The 21820-nt window shown below is 29.1% G+C and overlaps 1 non-coding gene across 1 annotated transcript; it reads right to left on the bottom strand.

Annotated features, from left to right (window-relative positions):
- Positions 1–280: 280 nt before the first annotated feature.
- Positions 281–352, bottom strand: Trnah-gug (transfer RNA histidin (anticodon GUG)). Its single transcript has one exon. It is a non-coding gene; the product is annotated as a tRNA-His (tRNA).
- Between the last annotated feature and the right edge of the window lie 21468 nt (positions 353–21820).

Here is a 21820-nt window from a genome sequence, read left to right on the forward strand (position 1 = left end):
TTTCCTTGCAAAATCAAACGATGACCATATCTCAAGAAGAGTATAGTGTATCTTAACTCGAGTTTTATACTTTTGGAAACAGATGGCGCTGCTTACGATCCACGACGGAATCTGTGTGCAAAGTTTGATAATATATTCATAGATGGCGTTAAACATAAAGTCAAAATAATTCCACATGCTTGAAATAATAATACTTTAAAGTTTAATATAAAATGATCAAAAGGGAAAAATATGTATAAAAGTTCAAAATTAAAGCCTCACCGTGACAATGTTTTCACATTGCCGTGACCAGGATTCGAACCTGGGTTACTACGGCCACAACGTAGGGTCCTAACCACTAGACGATCACGGCTATCGAGGCACTATTGGCGTGAACGAATTTATACATGAGTATCTAACAAACAAATGCAATATTTAAAAAAAATAAAAATATCTATATAAACCTTTTCAAATAATGAACATTGTATTGAAAGAAAAACCAATCATTTATAATAAAACTTTTTTTTAGTGGAAATAAAATTTTTCTCTGACTAAATAAAAATGACAAGTTGTTTGAAATGGGTTCAATATAAAATCACTTTTATGTTTCTACATTTCGTTTAAGCCTTGATAAATCCCTAAAACCGGGTAATTATTTCCAAAAATTCGATAAAGTTAAAAAAAAAAACCTTCAAAATTCGTTACTTTGTAACGGAAAGTAAGTCTAAGTTACTTCACTAATTGAATAACAATATGATTGCATTTCATTTCCCGTTACCTGATTTTACAACAAACAATAAAATGAAATAATAAAATTATGTCATAATAAATAAAAACTTCTTACTCGGAACATTTTCTAAGTAGGAACGCGGACAGAGATTATAAGCAATTCAAATAAAACAATAAAACTACGTCTTATATAATGCAATTTAAAGAGTTTAAACAAAGGAGGTTCTGTTACTTGTTACTCACTTTAAGAAATGAAAAATTAAAAAACAAGAAACCAATTATTTTCGATTTAGGTCAAAAATAAAACGATATTATAATAACAAATCTTCCATTTGTAGTACCTACAAAAAATACTACGTTTAATATCAAATAGAGGCAAAAATATTATCTTCCTATAAACATTACACTACAAACCCTATTACAATACTGAAATTAACTCTCCAGGTCCCATATCAAAATCAAACATATAGAAACTTCTATTCCCATGCGGCTGGAGTTTTGAAAATCAATTCTAAATTTAATGAAGTCGAGGAACGTATTAAGAAAGTTTAAATTAAAATTAGTAAACGCCTTGCAATTTTCTAATGCCCATCTGCGGTAACATCTGAAAGTAATTTAAGCTAATTTATGTCAATTTAGAGCGGACGGTTACATGAAACATACAGAGAAAATCTTAATTTATACAAATATCACAATTTGTGACGGTAGGCGAAATATAATTGTGTCATCTATAAAATATATGAAAAACTGCTTTAAATATTATTTACTCGTACTATTATAGTAGATATAGCTGGTAACGAATTTATATTTTTTTTATAATATTTTACTATCATATATAAAAAGTTTTAATTCCCAGAGAAAACAATTTTTTTTTGTGTATTTGTATAGTTTATAGTAGATACAAAAAATCACATAATACAACTATTTAGCAAGAACTAATTACCTGTGACAGTGACATGTTTTAAACATGCACACATCATTAATTATTCATCATATCATATCATATCATATCATATCGTATCATTTTCATACAAATTATCATGCAATTAAAAATATAAATAGTCGACTTATAATATATATAGATTATTAGCGGAAGTCCTAGTAACACCTAGTACTGTTACTATTGGTACACACTATTCTTGAAATACTATGATAATAGGCCGATAAAAATAAATACAACTTAAAGGTTTATGTCGACTGGATGAACAAAATAGATGCAAGTTTTAAACAAAAAACTATTTGCCTATTACTTCTTGCATCGGTACTTGATACTTGTGTCGTGGGCATGTGAATTTCTTAATTTTATGAATAATTGCGTTTCTTGCGCATGTTTTAAATTGATCACTAATGTAACAGCTTCCTGCAGTGGTTTAATGAACTTAATGTATAGCAATACTAACTGAAGTTATGTGACAAATTGTAAGCTTTACGGCTAGCGAGTAATTGCGAAGCATTCGTTATGGACACTTTTTACTCAAGTGCTCAAATTTATTGTAAGCACCGTAATTAGTATATACACTTGCGAATAAATATCTTATTCAAAATTTCATTATATAAGGAGTAAATTATTTTATTCTGTAGTTGTATATTTTTAGTACGTTTCATATCTTTTACGAGCGACCATAGATTTTCTTTGAGATAAATAAGGTTTCTATTTTACTTCGTAGGGTCCGAAGGTCAGATGATCAACAGTCTCGATAACGTAACGGGTCTTGTATAAAGTAAAGAGGAGTGTTTTTTATTTTGCTATAAATAAAAAGAAAAACATTTGCTTATCCTTCAAGTTTTATAGAAGACCTGTTTTTTATATATTTGACAAAATTAAATTTACTAACAAAGAATTCAAAAACTCAATGGCTCATCACACAGTGATTCCATTAATATCCTGAGCTAATAGTACAGAACCAATTTGTTATTTCAGTTTAAAATTGTATAGAATCAGTATACAAGCAAAGTAATGTAATTTGAAATATCTAAATATGTTACTGTCAATTTCAAACTAGCAACACTCAAAAATCGACACAATGACATATATTTTTTATTAGTCTAAATTTAAATGTATCTAAGAATGTACAAATTGAAAGTCACAAAAGGTGGTACATATTTGGTTCCGAACGTACATTGTGAGATAAATAAACAAAATATTAATAAGCATAATGTAACTTATTTAATGTCCTTCGTTTGTTGAAACCAATCAAACGAATTAAATGACCAGTTTTTCAAAGTTCCGTCTTAGTGAGAAATAAATAATGCGGTTGTACAAAACTATTTTTTAAATGGGCAATGAGTCATGGCTTATATCCGGACACAGGGAATTTAAAATAGCGGAAAACTTTTAATTGGTTACTTGTAGTTTTATAGAATTACATCAATCAACAATTAAACCCAATTTTTTTAGGTAAAACCAATAAAATATATGTGAATTGAAGCTTAAATAAATAGTTAAATTTAATAGAAGTGGAGCATACTTGAAACAGATAGCTATGAGAAAAGAACTTAGATCTAATTTTGAGGTCATAATAGCGTCAGTTACGCTTTTTATGTGAATTTAGTTTTGCAATTGCTGAGACCCTACTCGCTTCACAGAATATTAATGTTACCAGGTCTGGTCTAATTTCAATAACTTAATCTACTTTTTATATCAACCACGCTGTTTTAATATTTAGACATTCCTTTCTCGATTATAATAGATAAATTTTGGCTGTTAAAATGATAAAAGTCTGAAATTACTTTGTCAAACCAAAGTTTATTTCGGGTTAGGAATGCTTATATATAAGAGGTAAATGTACCTAACAAGCGCATTATACATTATATACGTTCCAACTATTTCGTGGTGGATAATAATGTTATATTAAATTTTATCGTCCGTCATGTCTCTCAACTTTATCGACAACACCCAGAGGTACGGACACGCCCGCGTGATTGTGTTATTTCTTTGAGTTCGTGGAACAGACATATACAGAATTACAACTGATAAAACGGCTACACTTCAATTGTCTACTTTCTTCTTTATTACATCGAAGAAGATTAGAGTAAATAAGTATGTTTTCGATAACAGTTATTTAAAATCACTAATAGATTTTGTCATCTTATTAATAGCACAGACATTTTTTAAGAAACCGACATCATGCTAATTTGGTTCAGCTTTACGTAACACATACTAAGTACAACGTTCACGTGGCAAAGATTTTATTTCATGTTATTTGAGTAAATTATTGTAGTGTACATTGGAATTTGCAAATCATATCCATTCATATTAAAATCATAATTTCCACATAGATTAGATTTACATGGATACATAGAAATCGGAGTTATGAGTAACAAGTATAAAACGATATCCATCGAATTAGGAATTTCTTATTTCGACGTCAGCTTTCTGACGGCGGCGGTAAGTGTAACAGTTAACGTAATAATTTTTTTTTTTGAAATTGAACAAAATAAATCGGTACAGAAAAAGTGTTGGTGTTGCTCCTATTTTATATGTATTAAATTAATATAATATTGAATTCTTATAAATAATACTTATTTCCATTCTTCATTCCTGTTTTTTACGCATGTATAAAGATTTTAAACATTTTATCAGAGTACATAAATGACTATTTATCATGTCATAAAACTATATTTTATTGACGACTGTTGTTAGTTTAGACTGACTGGTTGATGAGTTTTTTAATACCTACTTATGTAAACTAAGTATATTATATAATGAAGATTTTAAAATAATTATGCAAATAAAATTTTAATTAAAAATTTATTAACTATTCTGTCCATTATAATTAAATGTTGAGTAGTAGAAACTCCTATTATTTGTCTGAAGTTAGGGCAATGGGATTCTTAAATTATTCTATAAAGTACATAGACAATTTAGATTTTAAATCGGTACAGGTTATTTTTTTTTTTGTTTTTTAGAAGAAAAACTTTAGTTAAAAGTAGGTTTCATATAAAAATATAATCTCGAAGAAAACATTGTTAAAAATAAAGCTATAAAATAAAATCCAAATATCACGATTGTAATTTTTCTATAACCCATTTAGAATGCAATGCCAAAAAAATTAATCAACCGTTTTTATCGTGATAGCCGATTTTATTACTTAATAATATATGGCAACACTATAGAAGAGTCTTAAAGTGAAATTTACTATATAACATCTATTTTATAGTTACAGAGAACAGTACGTTTATGACTACTATAAAGAGACTTTCCCAAGCAGTATTATTAATTAGACTTGCATATATCATTTAGGATACATAAAAAACCTTACTCTTGGGTTTTAGGTAAATCAGAATTTGTCTAACAATATAATAAATTAAATAAAACCTAGCTATGAATATATGACACTACTGATTTTCCTGTTTTGCTAGTTAACGTGTTCAAGACATTATAAAATTTTAATAACGTTATACTTGAGATTAGACTATATAACAATCAAGCGTAGAGGTGAATTAAATGACAGATTGAGTTTATTGAAAAGATTTAAATAAAATAGATTTATCATCTTTTTAGTACCGAATTATAAAAAGTTCTTCTAGCACAAACCACAGATTATAAAATTCGGTCGTTTTCTTGTCTTTAGTATACTATTATTATATTCGTTTACCATTAATAAATCAATTTTATTCCATTCGTAAACAAAAACTTGTAGATTTGATTTTATTATAAAATGTAATTATTTTCAAAGGTTCGTGATATATCATATTTTATCTGGACGTCGGCACCTTTGAAGTTTCGTAACAATTTCTCCCTTCGTGACCAAACACATGCCCGGAAGCAAATGGCATGTTCTAAATACATTTTTATTACCCTCTTAACATTTGTTGTATAATTTCCAAGGTCTTATCAATTGACCACTAAACGATTCGTGTACATTAAACGTATAATTTAAAGACATTCCAAGTTTGACAAAACTTTATGCGAGTGAAGTCAAATTGCAATCAAACTTTTGTTTATTTTAACTTAATTAATTTATATAATACATATTATATAAGGTTCGTCCTATATTTAACCATACTACGTATATCACTTTTATGTTTTTATAGTACCCAATAAGAGTTTACATCCTTTAAGTTATTAGAAATGGAGGCGTCGATTGGAATCAGGCAAAGATTTCTACCATAATAACATGCATATGAAAAAATCGTTTTCGAATATCAAGAAAAGGCGAAGATTTAAAATATTGCGAGAGTTATTTATAATGAAAGCTGACGTGAAGAAAATATTATATTATTATTATTATAAAATATGAGATTATTATTATAAATTCGATATTCCAGCTACCGGAATATCGAATTTAATGTGCATGTGTCGATGAATTTGTCATTGAAATTTTTTGATTTAAATGTTACTTAAATTCCAGATTGTTTTTATATTAAACACAAATAAGTACACTGCCGGCCAAAAGTTTGAGACCACCGTCATCAAAGAATAAAAATGATATAAAACTCAAAAAAAAATACGAAGCAAGAGGTTTAATTAATAATGAACATACTTATACATACTTCCTACACATACCTCAAGAAGAAAAAAATAATAATTTACATTAAAAATGCCGTTAATTTGTCGATTGTCTCTTGTGAAATATTGTTCCAGATTTCTTGTAAAGTCTTCCACATGTCTTCTTGCGAGGAGGGGCAACAACTGCTTACATTTCTATCAAGCTCTTCCCACAAAAGCTCGATCGGGTTGATATCCGGGTTCTGAGGGGGCCACACCATGTTTTTTAACACCCCTTCTGTTTCTTTATCTTCTAAATAACCCCTGCATAATTTTGAACTATGTTTAGGATCATTATCTTGTTGGAAAAAAAACACTATTTCCAATTAATCTTACACAAGACGGAACGGCGTTTTGTTGTAGAATTCGTTTAAATGCTCCTTTTTCATAATTCCTTCGACTCGTACCAAATCTCCGGTTCCATAGCCCGAGAAGCATCCCCAGACCATAATGGACCCACCACCATGTTTGACGGTTGGTACCACACAGTCTGGCATCATCTTTTCCTCGGCGCTACGTCGAACGAAAATTCGTCTTTTCGATCCAAATATTTCAAATTTGGATTCATCGGTCCAAAGAACTTTTTTAAAGTCTTCTTCAGTCCAGTCTCGATGGGTAAGGACCCACTGCATCCGTTTCTTTTTGTTTTGTGGCCTAAGTAGTTGTTTTCGAACGGCAACGCAACCAAATAAGTTAGCATCTTTCAATCGTCTCTTTACTGTAGTCAGTGACACAGGTTTAGATCGGGATTTGTTCACATCTGCGCGGATTTGTGGTGCTGTTAGGCGTCTATTCCGCTTGCTGGTAACGACGATAAATTTATCCTCGCTAGAAGGGGTAGCTCTCGGCCTTCCCGATCGCAAATTATCTCGATAACTGCCAGTCTCCTTGTATCGGGCTATTGTGTTATGAACATAAGTCTTCGACAACTTAAGTTGAGAGGCAATCGCACGTTCAGATTTGCCTTCGTTGTGTATAACAACTATGGCACAACGAGTTTCACTGGTAATTTCGCACACTTTACCCATTTTAATGTCTTTACTGTAACAGTGACGAGCTCAGACTTACCAAGATTTAACTTTATAAAAACTCAGGTAAAAAATATGTTTTAGAATGCTAAAATAATCCTGAATTACTTTTAACTTGAAAAAAAAACTAAAATTATTAGTAATGAGCAGCTCATAAAAATATTACAATGACTCTACCACCTGGTCCCAGCGCGGCACTCACAATTTTTTTGTAACAATACACCTTTATAGCAACATAAGTTATAAATATACAAAAATATTGACAATAATTAGTAGTTTAATAACAATAGAATATGCAGGCATTCAAATTAGCTATTTATCATATGCACTTTTGAAATATTTTGTTGGTGAAGAAGATTTTTACAAGTGGTCTCAACCTTTTTATATTATATTTAAATTATTGTCATTGATCTTAATCACTTAATTAGTTGATTAGTTAATTACTTAACCACTTGCTCTTTAGTCGTTTTGCGCCAATTTTTTTTTAATAACTCATGATTTCTCGATAATAAGACGTTTTGCGTGCATTTATAGCTAATGAAGGTTATTATCAAGAAAGTAAAGTCAAAATCACTCATACAAAGTGTAGTCATTAAGCCCTCCTGGTGTAAATTGTGTGCTGTAATTACTTTTTTCATTTGAATGACATTTTCTTTGAAGTTCTCAGCTATGTTCATTAATATCGGCTATTTGGTTTAAGAGTTTCAACTTTTTTCCAAAATCATATAAGGCATTTTTGGCGTCTGATTCCTTGATTAAGTACTTAATGCGTGCGAGTAGTCTACATGGTAATCAATGTAAAAAGACTTTATTTAAAACAAGTTTATCTATTATAAATAACGTAACAAACAAAAAAGTTATAATAAAATTTCTAGCTTCCAGAAATCTATAATAATAATCATAGATTTAGAGCCTTGTAATATAAGGATATGAAAAATATAATTTTTAGTAAAGAAAAAATTTAAATGCTTATTCTGATATTATATGTTATAACACTTGTTTTGAGTCTCTGAGATTATCTAGTCGTTTAGTCGTATCGTCGTGCACATCAAATACTCTAGGTTGAAATATTTTTTCATTTGTATGCCACACGATATCGAAGTTAGCGTATCACATTACACAACCATCATATAAAATTCTAACAGACTATTAACGTTAAAAAGTAAACAAAAAATAACGAACACCATATTTGAATAAATAGTTGCACATAAAAGATATAAAACATAGCAGTGTTGACATTCTTACTAGCGAAATAACGTAACTGCAACAGTTTAAAAAAATTGGTATAAAATATGGCGGTGGAAGTGGAACAAAACTTTTTTTCTGTCACTCATATTTATGATTAGAAAAATTTTTTACGTAACAACCAAAGTATGGAGAAATCGATTCTTAAATTACAATGCAATGATTATATCTATCGGAGGACAGCAGTTATCTGGTGAGTAATAAAGCGCTTATATGGTTCAGCGGTTCCAAATAAAGCAAAATTTGTTACAGATTGACTCAACATCAGCGCTGGTTTAATTTTCTATGACCAATTTCGACTATCATTCATTAAATTTAAAATATTAAACAATATATCTAATTTGGTCGCAATTTCAAATGTCTGATATTTACAATCAATGAATTAATTGTTTCATCATGAAAAGGATTTAAAATATTACTGGCCTGGAAATTTATTTTGGACGTGTTGTAGTTGTAGTTTTTTGTCTAAAAATAGACATCTTTATTAATGCACCCAACGTTATAACTATGGATATATTTATCTGCCTGTTTTTGACTTATATATTCATAGAATTTATCGATTATTATAATCAAATAGTCTTTTATGTTACATTTCATTAATTTTTATTTTTGATGCCAAAGTATTTAAATCTAAATAATCGTCTATTTCTATTCCCTTTTCAAATATCGTTGAAAGTTATTTGTGTATAATAAAAATTCGGTTTCAAAGAAAAATTATAATCAATTTTGTACATATTTTGTTTTACTAGAATATTTCTAAGTCAAATCACACACTGAAAATTCTATGCTATACTACAAGTATAACATATTGAACCTTCAGCAGCTATTAAGTAACAATGTTTTAGTTAACTTAGTCTGTGTATAACTATGGTTAAATCGCAGTTATATTTTATAACAAAACAATCATGATTAATTTATGTTGATTCTATTGTAAATTTTTATTAAATTCATTGTCTGAGAAACTGAATCTATATTTTGAATTGAAAATAAATTTTAAATAAATATTAATTTATTTAACTTAAAACTTATAGGTACACATATATGCTGTGCCTTAAATACAAAATGGTGACAATATTGCAGTCAGTTATAGAAATTGATGATGTTATATTATTCTTCTAAGTATTACATGATAAATTCCACTAATAATAGCACTTTTCATTTTAATATTCCAAATCGCAACTGAACTATGTATCTTAAATAAAAAAAATATATGCAGTATATCATTCGCTGCTGAATATTATAGAAGTGACGTAATAAACGGACAATCGAATGTAAAATTTTGCGCAAACCGTATCTGCATTTGAGATTGTATCTCGCTGTTTTGTACTATTTTGTGTTGACGTTCCACCTGACTCCGATTACAAACTGTTGCGCTAAGAGCTCGTTATTACACAGATGACAATTTATTTAAGTGGCCAGTAAGCATACAACATGAACAGTTTATACTTTGTAATGAGTAACGGTTTGTGAGAGCGGTACTTACATTTCAAACGAAAATTTACATCCAAACCAATGTTGATTAGGTTTGAATTTTTTTTTCTTTTGCACAAGTAATGGATAAAAAGCAGTTATTAAAAAATTTCTCGCTGTCAAAAAATAAGTATTTTTTTTTTTAACTTCTAACACTCAAGGACTATAATAAAATTTATATGAAAAGTAATTTTGAAGCTCCAGTTTATATGTGTTTTGTAAGTTACACAGGTCTAATTTAGTTAAAGAAATTTAAAAATGTATTTCAAAAAAAAATCTCGTTTTAAATACGAGTACAGTTTATTAAGTTGTGGTGGCCTGGAGGTTAAAGGCCCGCCTCTCATACGTGAGGGCGCGGGTTCGAAAAGTGGCAAGTAACAATGTGATCTTTTCCGAATCATATGTACTTTCTAAAAGTATTTAGACACCACTGACGGACGGTGAAGGAAAACATCGTGAGGAAACCTGGTCTTATAATTACAAATTATAAGATTGAAACCGCCAACCCGTCTTGAACAAGCGTGGTGATTAATGCTCTAACCTTCTCCATGTGAGAAGAGGCCTTTGCTCAGCAGTGGGCTCCGATAGGCTGATGATGATGACACATTTTATTTGAAGTCAACAAAAACTTAGCACTTAAATATACAAAAACTCTTAGGTATCATGTTATGTTCCGTATGTACATAATAGAGGAATTGTCAACATTTCATCATAAAAGCGGTATAGAAGATGCAAAGTAAAAAAAAATGTGACTAAGAAAATTGGTTGTAATATACCAATATGCTTATCCCTAATTTCTATCGTCACATTTTATGTACCGTTACAATTTTCTTATCCATATTATACACTAAAGTATTGATTTAGGATATTTAATGTAAACGACAAAATCATTAATGTGTTGTAACGTTGCAAAATTTTTGTTAAGCAAATAAATTATGATGAAATTTTGTTTGAAGTTTGAATACGCTTGCCAACTTGTCTGGCCCGATTATCTTAATTTGTGGTTTTAGTGAAACATATTGCTTTACTAAAATGTATATGTATAACGGAAACTAAAGTTTATAGATTGAAGAACAGACATTGTTATAGAACTAAAGTGAAAATATGTTAGAAGATATGGCCACATGGCCATGGCACATAGCATAAAGCGTACAGCGTACAGCAAACTATATTCCCCTATATACTAAAATCTATTATACTAGATTCGCTATACTGTAAATTCTCCTAAACGATGGAATCGCTTGTGTACTAAATTCCTTTTTTTACCAGGACCATTTATATACTAGACTGGCTTATATCAAGTATATAAGGAAAGTTAATTATAGTCCAAGAGCCCACGACGGCCAGACCTTTATTATTTTATAAAGGTTTCGTTTCTCTGCACATGTCTCCTACACATAAAAACAACGAACGGCTATAGAGTTTGGGTTGTGGTTACTGGGGCAGGTAACAACAGTTAGTAAAGATGTATAAAATAGTAATTAAGATTTGTTAGAGTATCAAGTTATTTTTTTTTATATTTATCTTCTGGATATCTTTAGAAATCTCGCTATCCATTGCCGGACACTTATGAGGGTTGCTACCTCCTGACATTAATATTAAGTTAAAATTAATCCCCTTAACTTTAATATATTACAATTATACTTTGGTTATAGCATAAAAGCTAAATTTTAGATATGTTACTTGGGGACCAATAAAAAGATGTATGTCAGTAGTCGGACAGTTTTCATTTTTGTAATATCTGAACAGACACATCGAAACTCCACTGGAGGTGTGAGCTCCAGATGACAACTGTTCAAGCGGGTGGGAGTGGGATAGAGCTCTTAATCGAGTGCGTTTTTGTACTTCATGTCAGTTATTTAGTGATTTATTGCACTACTAGCTGTTGCCCGCATCTTAGTCGCTTTTCGCATAACCATCTATATATCAAACTTAAAGCAGTCACATACAGAAAAGAAATGATAACAAATGATAGACAACCACAATTAACAAACGTTACTGAACATTCGGACCGCATGGCAGTCATTACACAACGGAGAATCTTAACACCGCGATGTAGGTTGATGACGTATTTTATCAACGCCATCTATCGAGCACAGTGTTCAACACTTCAAGACAGACAGACAGATAAAAATTCCAAAAATTGTTTTCTTTGGTTTCTATGACCCTTCTTTAATTGAATCCTATCAGTTTTTTGGAAAAATATTTAATGTACAGATATTCGATTTTTACTGTCTTATTATATGTATAGATTATGCGTAGATGCAGCCAAGTTTTATAATTGATATTTGTGAAATAAGATACATTAATTTATTTCGTTTGTATTAAAAATTATGGTAAAATAATATTTTTGTCGGAGAGAACATTAAAAAAAATGACAAACTGTTTTAAAAGTCAGAAAAAAAATTACCTTAAATATAAAGATATTATTTTGCCTGATATACAGAAAATTGATATCACTGGAAATGTTATAAGCATTTACAGGACTTATGAAAAAATACTTTATTTCTGAACCAGAAAAATTTACAAAAAACATTGATAAACTAAAATCAGCCAGTGTACCTGCAGACAATAACTCAACCTCGTCGTTGATGGGTAACACAGAACCATCTCATTACAGTCTTCCTCTACAGATTTTTGAATAACATTGCGATCAAGTTTAACTTCAATCAATATAAATAGGACCTCAAGCTACAACCTCTCAAGAGAATATTGATTTTTTTTTACTTTACACAACATGGCTGTGAACGTAATAAAATTATTTTTTATTAGATATTTTAAAAAATAATAATCAACAAAACATTCGCACAGGAACGTAAACAGCAGCAGTATATGGATATTTGTTTAAATCACTGGGTCATGTTCTGGTTTAAATGAGGACACAAATAATTTACGGGATGATTATCGAATCCGAGCAGCGATCAACTCTGACAAGAATCTTTTATTTACACAGGAGAATGGTAACATTACATGCGATAGATAGACCGAAACTTTGAGGCTATGTAGAAGTTAAAATACGACTAAGGTAAAAAATTGTGCTTTTTAAAACTATTTATTAATAACTTTACTTTTAAAATTGTATGTGACAACACCTGAAATATTTTATTGCTCTCAAGCTAACCATTTTATTCTCCAAATAGTCTTCGCTACCGAATCCCATTTCTGCTTATAATTACAGCTCTATTATGATGTGATTCTTTGGTTTATTCTAATGCACAGTGTTGCCGAAAATTTTTAGTTTAAAAGTCGTGTCTAAAAGTGTAAGTTGTCATAAAATTATTTATATGTACCTAACAATTTTTATACACTTCACGTAAACTGGTTGTAATAAAACGTCTAAATACTTCTGTAATTGTACTAGTAAGAGTAAGATTCTGTACTATAACTTTATTCTGACACAATTAAAAAAAAAAAAAATACGTAATAAATAATATATAATTAATATATATATCAATATGAAATACAAAAGGAAAGAAAAAAAATATCAAGGTTATGTTGAAAGAAAACAGAAAATAGAACGACTTCATTAATTTTAGTAATTTTATAAAGATACAAATTTTAACTAACCATTTGTATCTATAGGGTAACGAAACGCCACTTACCGAAATGACGAAGAAGAAGACGATACAAATTAATGGTACAAAACTTGGAAGAGTGACAATTAAAGATCATAAATAATTTTCCAAATATTCTCCATATCTGAGTCCAGTCAAATAAATTCTGTTTAGTTTTGTGTCGATGTATAATCTCACACCTCATTTCATTTTCTATACTCAAAGTATTTATATAATAATAATAGATTTTTCTTTCACTTGAGTTTTTACTTTAAAAGCATTAAATCTTTTTATTGGATTTTTGGCAATCAATAATAATTAATTACTGTTTTATATATTGCAAATACACATATTGTTTTAAAGCGCTGATATAAAAAGACTTGTATTTTTAATAATTTCTACGTCACATTTCAAACGGTCACTCTTAACTGGTAACCAATATTTAATATGATGTACACGTTTGTCTTAGTGATGAGAGTTATTAGCGGTATTGATTGTTTGGGTTTTTGTATGACATCGATTAAGTGAGGTAGTGTTATAGAATATCAACTATCAATATTATTATCGGACTAAATAAAATTTATGGCTTATTCTCAGTTAGGTGATATCGTAAAATGGGACCCGTAATTGGAACCCGAGGTATGGAAACAATTTAACGATATGGCTATAAGTCAATGCGGAACGATATGACTATGAATTCATAACAATAGAAGGGAAATATTAATTGTAACGGAAATTTAGATCAGAAATTTATAATATGTAATTTATTTTATTGCGTATTCGCATGTATGGGTACTACTTGATAAGGTAAGTACTAAGTTAATCTCTACACTATATTGTTAGCAACTTTGTACTTAATTGAAAGTGAAATATTTTACTCGATTTTTGAAACTCGCATGAGAAGTTTTCCCGTAATGAAACCTTACAAAGAAGCTAGAACATTTTATTAGTAAAAACATACCTGCCAACGTTACAGTAAACGTAGTATTAAACCAAAGTTATAGTAAAGTAACGTTATAAAAGTAGTATAAATTATCTGTATGTATTACAAGTGTAATTAATGGTAACATCATAGAAGAATACTGACATTTTATTGTAATGTAATGCAATAAAATTACAAATTTAATTAAATCGTATTACTTTCTAATCGTTAAGTTAGCAGCAATTACGAGATGGAATGTTGTATCGTCTTCCGTGAGCTTGCGACACCTCGCTCGATTTATTATCACCGCATATTCTTAGGAATGATTTCATTAGAGATATGAATAGTTGGAGCGGGAGATATTTGCATTACCAGAATTCATTACAGAATATTGCTTATGATAGTAGAGAAGCATCGGGAATGGGGCTTTTTTAATACTCGTATGAATATTGCAATTCAATAATTTCTTCATTTATAATCAATTGTAACGTTTAATAATACATGGTTTTGTTGAAAAGAAAATATATATAAAAAAAAATAATTGAATGTCATTTAATAAATAATTACTGTGACCTGTGGTAACTAACGAGATTTTTGAGCGTGTATTTATATCAAAGGCACGCTTAAAACAGCTTGTTGCTTTTAGCTTGAGATTTGATTACATTTGGTTTATAAGATATCAAATGGTTACACAACCACACAGTCAAAAAGGTTTTAAATATAAAGAGTGCGACTTCAAAATAAAAGATTCATTAACATGTAATGAGATCTAAGGTTTTCGCGAGTATTCATTTAAATGAAACTAGTATTATTCGGATTTACTACGCGGATTTTATTATTTAAAAACTACATAATCCCGACGTTTCGGTTACTTTGCAGCAACCGTGATCACGGGCAGACGAGGTGTGAATGTCTGTGCAGACGAGGTGTGAATGTCTGTGCAGACGAGGTGTGAATGTCTGTGCAGACATTCACACCTCGTCTGACGAACCGAACAAACCGAATAATACTAGTTTCCTTCATTAACATGTATTTACTTACTGCTTGTGTTTTCGCTTTAACAGTTTAGCGAATGCTTTCTTCTTGCAAGAATAAGAAACTTTTATATGGGAAGAACTCATAGAGCGTAATATAAAAATTGATTTTTTTTTCTCACTTAAACATTAAATAGTAAACTAGGATAACTCAGTAATAACTATATTATTTGCAACATGTTTCAGATTGGATTTATACCGGTTATTATTTCTCAAATAACCAATCCATTCCCAAAAAGGACATCACGTACAAAATATCTTAATGAGATCAGAAGCTCACGTTAGCAATTAAAAAGTTGTACACAATCTTAATGACAGCTTTATCGCCAAATACAACTTCATTTATCTTAAATTCAGTAATATATCAAAACGGGAACACTAAATCTAATGTCTTTTTTAACAACATATATATATCACAAAGAATTTAAACATTCATAAGTACCTGTCCTGTTTTCTGCATAATTTTTTTTCGGAAACAGAAGAGAGAAATTACTATCTAATGAAAAGCTCAAGAGCATGATTCTTATATAGAAACCGTCAATTGTTTTTCTTTATAAAGATATATATATTATTCTGATAGCCATCATTGGGAAATAAAATAAATTCATTACAAATATTCACCCAATTAGCTTCAGGTGGTTATAAGTTTATTGGAAATGTATCAAAATACAGTGAGGCGATTTGCATTATGATCGCTTATTAAGAAAAATCGTTTTAGCTACCTGCTATACCTAATGTGCAGAACCTCTGTCTCTCTATAACATAATTACATTTACGCCCAAACCGAACCCATGCCAATTGTCAAAACAATTTCGTACATAAGGATCTTTTTTATAATATTTATTTTATATATACAAATGCTTGGAACTAAATAAAATTCAATATATATATTTAAATTTTAGACACAATTTTAATTCCGCCCAAAACATTAACCTATTTAGAAAATCTAATCCGTAGTTTCAAGGTTCACAAGAGACAAATGATGAATGATACTATGAGTAATATGACTTGTCATCGAAGGTAATGTATGTATAACATGTCCGTTGTAGTCAAGGTCCACTCTCATTTTCGATATGGAAAATCTCACAATATGCAATGTTTAAATGAAACTAGTATTTTTCGGATAAACTACGCGTGATTTATTTTTGCAAAAAAACTACATACTCCCGACGTTTCGGTTACTTTTCAGCAACCGTGATCACGGGTAGTTTATCCGAAAAATACTAGTTTCATTTAAATAAATAAAAATCGCGAAAATCTTAGATCTCATAATATGCAATGTTGTTGTCAAAAAGGAATTCTAATTGATATAGTGTTCCTTTAATTGATTTTTTTATTCAAAAATATAACCACGAATAAACTCATCGAATTATCATTTTAATGCAATTAAATATTTATTCATAATAATAATTAATTATTTAATAGTAAACATTGACATTATATGAATTGTTTATTTATTTTTTTCAAGAACAAGTCACTACACATAGTATAAAACTATTTCCTAATAATTACTAAAATGAAATAACTATTTTTAATAACCGTATGTAAATAAAAAAATAAGGTCAATGTTAAACTTGAACTAAAGGGTTCAATGAAATATAATCACTTAAATAAAATTAAGTATGACGAATAAATAAAAGTTTTGCTTCTGACATAATTGCTTTTATTAAAACTATAAAATTATTGTAATTATTTGAATAACCTTAAGGTATAATGACTGTGCCCAGAGGCTGGAGCATTCAACATAGATTAAATTAAATTCTATTTGTAAAACATACTGTATTCATGTTTGCGCTTGTTTGAACAACAGTTTAAAAATTAAAAATAAAGTATGAGAATTTTTTAAAAAGGTTCCTCTTTCAATAAATATTCGACAGTGATATGCGGTCACATTTATAAATTTCTTAGGATTTTTTGTATCACGGTTATAACTTCAATGATCTCGTTAGCAAATGTTACCTGTCTTCAATTTTAAAAGACGGTTCTTATCGCTGACAGAAAAGAATTATTGCACTGAAAGTCTGGACTTTAGCAACGAATACGTCAAAGTGAGAACCTTTAGCAACGAATACTAGTGGAACACCAAAAAAATATATACATTGTGATCAACATTAAATAGTGCTTAATAATATTTTCCTATTACGACCAAGAACGTTCAAAAGTGGACACAATTTAGAAAATAATATAAACAATTAAACTGGGACAGAGACGTGTCACAATACTCTGTCTAAGATGCAATTTAATTTCATTATGTTACTACGAAACATTATATATTTATATTATTAAAATTTAGAACTTAATTTCGTCATAATAACAAAAAAAAGTACCAGTGACTTTGACACACATACCATTGGAACTTACAATACGTATGTGAACATCAAATATAAACAATAGTTTTATAAGAAACGCTAAAAGTTCATTAACACAAACTACATATGACCATTATATGTTAATTATTCAAACTACAATAAATTATTTTGAAACAATTGTTCTTCTGATTAATATTAATATTGACAATTGACAGAATGTTACACGTCTTTTTTATGAATAAAATCTTCTGGACGGACATTTTATTAAAGCAATTTCATGCTACCGCCTGCTCTACTAGAGAATCCATGACAGCCTTAGCCTTATTCAATTATTTAACCTACATTACAACTATATAATGTTCAAAAATATTTTTTACAAACATATTATTAGGCGTTTAAAGTGCTGTAATAGGTATGTCTCATAGGAATCTCTAAATATGGTTACATTGCCAGAGAACAGGCTTATAGGGTTTTACTTTTCAAGAGTTTTCTAAGCACTTGTATATATATTTTAGCTACGACTCTGTATTCTCCCGCCTCTTTAGCTTATCTCTGTATTGTATAATAATAATAATAATGGTCTCTCAACTTTTTCTTATATCATACATCATTAAAAATACCACGTATTTGGTTTCGATCCTATAAATTTGCCTATAAGCAATAGTATTTTATTGTCATTTCGAATATAATGTCAGCAAAACATTATTAATTATGCTGTATAAAAAAGTTTGCCCACGTTTCGAAATAAACACATATTTTGTTATAAATTGATGTTATATTAAGGTCATGCGCGTGCGCATGTGACCCTGGACCGCTTTTTTCTCCTGTTATTTATCGATTTTCGCTAGACGGATAATTTATTACAGCTTTATATGCTATCATAATCTATATACGCCCACACTAAATTAATGCTACATGCTAACATTGTTAACATTAGCAAATTAATTGAATTTTTTTTACTAACATATTCAATTATGATTTGAATACAGTGACTAGTAGTATACTTTGAGTTTTATAGCTATATTTTATGATTTTCCTTAAACTAATTGGTGTTCACTTCAGAGCTTTTGGATTTTAAATGCATTACAACCAGTCTGGGGAATTTTTAAAATTATTAGCGTTTTATTACACATTTATAATTGCCCAGTCTCACTTTCAAGACATTATTACTTGTTGATTTACATTCATTACTATCAGACTATTGATTAATATTAAAGCATTTTTTTATATAAATAGCAGTCTGCAGTGACCTGTTACAGTTTCTTTAATTTAAAGACCTTCCACGATTACGCAAGTTGACTGTTATTTAAAAAAAATATTACGCTTACTTAGAATAACTTGAGGCAATTGGTTTGGTTCAAGATTACGTAATTTTATTGTCACAGAGAATTAAACTGTGCAATATTTTATCAACGTTAACTTAAAATAAATAGTTAATAGCCTAGATTTATTTTCATTATATATTTAATTAGCACACATGTAATTAAAATATATGAGACTAAAATATTCTTCGAAGAAAATTCCAAAAATTTTTTTTTTTGTATACGATATAGGCATAAATATTATTGAGCTTCAGATAAATTAGTATTAACGGATGCTCTGTCTAAATAAAATGTATTATTATTAATAACAGAACATTAAATACTATATAGGGACAGTTTCGTAATAAGATAATAAGACTTTTTAATTGTTACATTTTTTTATTTCGTAGTCACTTGCTGACCCTGACTGTAACCGTTACTCTGATATTTTTAATAGAGGCCTTTATATATTTTTAATGATGATTATTACAAAATTTCATTGTTTCAAACACGCAATCGCTTTATGGCAAGTAACGCAGACAATACTTCTGTATTATAATCATATAATATTGTATTTTAATTTGTGTCATGAAATATGACTGTAATTTTGGATTTATCTTCGAAATATTGAATTTCTCTGTATTTCAATTCAGCTTGACGTTCTGACTTCTTTAAAAAAAACGTGTTTATACGAATTATAAAAGTAACAATATAAAAGATGGTTTAATTTAAACGTGTATTGTTATAGAAAATGTTTGAATTTATAGGGCTTATTAAAATTCTGTTAACTGAAAGGACATAACGCTACAAGTTATAGAACATTTTTACTATCAACGTTCAAGAAAGGCATCATAAGAACAATATATTTATTATTTATGTCACAGCAATAAAATTATTATTGATAACTAACTTGCTTCCCACAACTGTACACACGGACACGTTTGTTATGTCTTAATTAAAACATAAAACTATGAATTTCCATCTAAATGATTCTGATTTATGCGATATGAGTTATAATTATGGATATTTATGAAAACGCTTATTGTTCTAGTGCTGTTTATTTGATATATCAAAACCGAAAATATAACATAATTACTGTACAATTTGTACCCCTCCTAATGATAGGAAGTAACTTAGAACAGAAAGCATTCACAACTCGTTAAGAGACGGCAAGGCGACAATACAATATCCTGTCTTATTTTACGTCAGTTTTATTTTATAAAAATATATGTTTATAAGTCTTTTAAGTGCCGAACGCTGATGGTTAAAGACATCGCATAGTTTTTTTTAATATTGGGAATTGTTTCTTTATTTTCTTGCCTTTTTTTTTGGTAGACATAAAACGCAAAAACCATATTTTCAATTTCTGTGGCTTGAAAGTCGTCAAAATAATAGTAATTGAAGTCAACTCTTGTGTCAAATAATCACCAAATCTAGTATTCTGCACGGACAGTGTTTTTATGTCCACTTAAAGTTATTTTAATTATAAATTAAATTGAAACTTAAAGCTTAATATATAAATGTCTTTATTCATTGGCAATACCAAAATTTAAATTTAATAAAAGAACAACATTTCATTTCAATGGTTATAGAATAAGCAAGGTTAGAAGCAACTTGGATATCTGGAGACTTAACATTATTATACCGACTTATGCACTAGAATGTGAACAGTTTAAAATATGTATAACAAGCATATTATATTATACAATGGGTAGATTGAGTCGTGTGAAATGTTCACTGTAATTAAATGCAAATGCCAAAGGTCAGGTTGCAGGAGAGCTATTTCTTTGAATTAAAATCAACGTTGAATATAAACTTGCAGATGTTGCCCTGGCTACATTAGTATGTTAATGTTTGCTATCTATCGACTGTAAGCAAATTTGGTTCGACGAAATACAAACTACGTCTGCTATTTACACAATGGTATAAGCTTTCGATTAAATTAAGCTGATACATCAATGTTTGTTCCAAATTTGAATTACTCATGTAAACCACAGCCTTAATTAAGTATCGACGTTTATTTTAATCTAATTGCAATCGCTTCGCATGACTCTAAATAAAGACTTACGATATATCTTTTACTTCTATTTTATTAATAGGAACTTAAACCATTTTATTGTTAAGATTTTTTGTTGAGCTTAACAAAATTTTACTACCGAAGGCAATTTAGGAACGAATTTTATATCTGTTGCGTGTTTTGTATAAATTTAAAGTAAACTAAATATTTATTACAATTATATTTTTTAACGATGTAGAGCTGACCCTTAGATTTTAATTCATGTTATAATTTATTCAGCTGTCTATGAATAAGACTGTTTTACGCAAGAATAATTTTTGATTAGATTTTACAGAATGATATCTCATTTAAGTGTTCGAATCAGCCGCTTTTATCCAACTATGAATCTTAATCTGCAGAAGCATAAATAAATTCAAAAGATATTTTCTCTTTCTTGATTTCTTGGTTTATTGTGCATTTTGTCCTAGATGAATATAACACTTTACATATTCAGTTCCTTAATACATATTAAATCAGATTCCTTTGCATATTAAAAATCATCTTAATATTTAAAGCATAAAAATTTAAATTATGATAATTAAAACAATTCTTTAAACTATCTGTGTCTTAAGTTGGTATGAGATAGTTATGGATAATTTACGAGTTTCTTTCAAACAAGAATTAAATTCTAAACTCTAGTCTAAATTAAATGAATGCACTTATGTTACAAAGTATGATACTAGAATTAATTTAAGTGCATTA

Source organism: Danaus plexippus, assembly GCF_018135715.1.
Source record: "Danaus plexippus chromosome 9 unlocalized genomic scaffold, MEX_DaPlex mxdp_24, whole genome shotgun sequence".
Classification (NCBI taxonomy): domain Eukaryota; kingdom Metazoa; phylum Arthropoda; class Insecta; order Lepidoptera; family Nymphalidae; genus Danaus; species Danaus plexippus.